A 2,792-nucleotide genomic window follows, 5' to 3' on the forward strand; every position below is an offset into this window, starting at 1 on the left:
CAATTACATTTCCAATGCTATCCCAAAAGTCCCCCATGCCCCCCCATCGATATTCTTAAGGGAAATTGGTCTGAAGTTCTTTTTCTTTGTTGGATCTTTGTGTGGTTTAGGTATCAGAGAAATTGTGGCTTCATAGAATGAATTGGGTAGAGTACCTTCTGTTTCTATTTTGTTGAATAGTTTGAGAAGAGTTGGAATTAAGTCTTTTTTGAAGGTCTAATAGAACTCTGCACTAAACCCATCTGGTCCTGGGTGTTTTTTGGTTGGGGAACTATTTATGACTGCGTCTATTTCATTAGAGGAAATGGGACTGTTTATCTCGTTAATCTGATCCTGATTTAACTTTGGTACCTGGTATCTGTCTAGGAAGTTGTCCATTTCATCCAGGTTTCCTAGTTTTGTTGAGTATAGCTTTTTGTAGTAGGATCTGATGATGTTTTGGATTTCCTCAGGTTCTGTTGTTATGTCTCTTTTTTTATTTTTTATTTTGTTCATTAAAATACTGTCCCTGTGCACTCTAATTAGTCTGGCTAAGGGTTTGTCTATCTTGTTGATTTTCTCAAAGAACCAGCTCCTGATTTGGTTGATTCTTTGAATGAACTTTTTGTTTCCACTTGGTTGATTTCAGCCCTGAATTTGATTATTTCCTGCTGTCTACTCCTCTTGGGTAAATTTGCTTCCTTTAGTTCTAGAGCTTCTAGGTGTACTGTCAGGCTGCTAGTGTACGCTCTCTCTAGTTTCTTTTTGGAGGCACTCAGGGCTATGAGTTTTCCTCTTAGGCTGCCTTCGTTGTGTCCCATAATTTTTGGTATGTTGTGGCTTCATTTTCATTAAACTCTAAAAAGTCTTTGATTTCTTTATTTCACCCTTAACCAAAAAAAATCCATGTGAATATTGGCTTTCTATTAATTATGTTGTTATTGAAGATCAGCCTTAGTCCGTGGTGATCAGATAGAATGCATGGGATAATTTCAATATTTTTGTATCTGTGGAGGCCTGATTTGTGACCAATTATATGGTCAATGTTGGAGAAGGTACCATGTGGTGCTGAGAAGAAGGTATATCCTTTTGTTTTAGGATAAAATATTCTGTAGATATCTATTAAATCCATTTGTTTAAAAACTTCAGTTAGTTTCCATGTGTCTCTGTTTAGTTTCTGTTTCCAGGATCTGTCCATTGGTGAGAGTGGGGTGTTGAAGTCTCCCCATATTATTGTGTGAGGTACAATGTGTGCTTTGAGCTTTACTTAAGTTTTTTTTTTTAATGAATGTGGCTGTCGTTGTATTTGGAGCATAGATATTCAGAATTGAGAGTTCATCTGGGTAGATTTCCCCTTGATGAGTATGAAGTGCCACTCCTTGTCTTTTTTGATAACTTTGGGTTAGAAGTCAATTTTATTCTATATTAGAATGGCTACACCAGCTTGTTTCTTCGAACCATTTGCTTGGAAAATTGTTTTCCAGTCTTTCACTCTGAGGTAGTGTCTGTCCTTTTCCCTGAGGTGGGTTTCCTGTAAGCAACAAAATTGGGTCCTGTTTGTGTAGCCAGTCTATTTGTCTATGTCTTTTTATTGGGAAATTGAGTCCATTAATGTTAAGAGAATTTAAAGTAAAGTAATTGTTGCTTCCTGTTATTTTTGTTCTTAACATTGGGATTCTGTTCTTGCAGCTGTCTTCTTTTCAGTTTGTTGAAGAATTATTTTCTTGCTTTTTCTAGGGTGTTGTTTCTGTCCTTGTGTTGGTGTTTTCCCTTTATTATCCTTTGAAGGACTGGATTTGTGGAAAGATATTGTGTGAATGTGATTTTATCATGGAATACTTTGGTTTCTCTATCTATGGTAATTGAGAGTTTGGCTGGGTATAGTAGCCTGGGCTGGCATTTGTGTTCTCTTAGGGTTTGCATAACATCTGTCCAGGATCATCTGGCTTTCATAGTCTCTGGTGAGAAGTCTGATGTAATTCTAATAGGCCTGCCTTTATATGTTACTTGACCTCTGTCCCTTACTACTTTTAATATTCTATCTTTATTTAGTGCAATTGTGTTTCTGATTATTATCTGTCGGGAGGAATTTTTTCTGGTCCAGTCTATTTGGAGTTCTGTAGGCTTCTTGTATGTTCATGAGAATCTCTTTCTTTAGGTTTGGGAATTTTTCTTCTATAATTTTGTTGAAGATATTTGCTGGCCCTTTAAGTTAAAAATCTTCATTCTCATCTACTCCTGTTATCCATAGGTTTGGTCTTCTCATTGTGTCCTGGATTTCCTGGATATTTTGACTTAGGATCTTGCATTTTGCATTTGCTTTGATTGTTGTGGCCATGTTCTCTATGGAATCTTTCACACCTGAGATTTTCTCTTCCATCTCTTGTATTCTGTTGCTGATGCTTGCATCTATGGTCCCAGATTTCTTTCCTAGGGTTTCTATCTCCAGCATTGTCTCACTTTGGGTTTTCTTTATTGTTTCTACTTCCTTTTTAGATCTTGGATTGTTCTGTTCAATTCCATCACATGTTTGGTTGTGTTTTCCTGTATTTCTTTAAGGACTTCTACCTGTTTAGCAGTGTTCTCTTGTATTTCTTTAAGTGGGTTATTAAAGCCCTTCTTGATGTCCACTACCAGCATCATGAGATATGATTTTAAATCTGAGTCTTGATTTTCAGGTGTGTTGGGGTATCCAGGACTGGCTGAGGTGGGAGTGCTGGGTTCTGATGATGGTGGTGAGTGGTCTTGGTTTCTCTTAGTAAGAGTCTTATGTTTGCCTTTCGCCATCTGGTAATCTCTGGACTTAGTTGTTA

The sequence above is a fragment of the Mus caroli genome, chromosome 7 (genome assembly GCF_900094665.2).
Source record: "Mus caroli chromosome 7, CAROLI_EIJ_v1.1, whole genome shotgun sequence".
Classification (NCBI taxonomy): domain Eukaryota; kingdom Metazoa; phylum Chordata; class Mammalia; order Rodentia; family Muridae; genus Mus; species Mus caroli.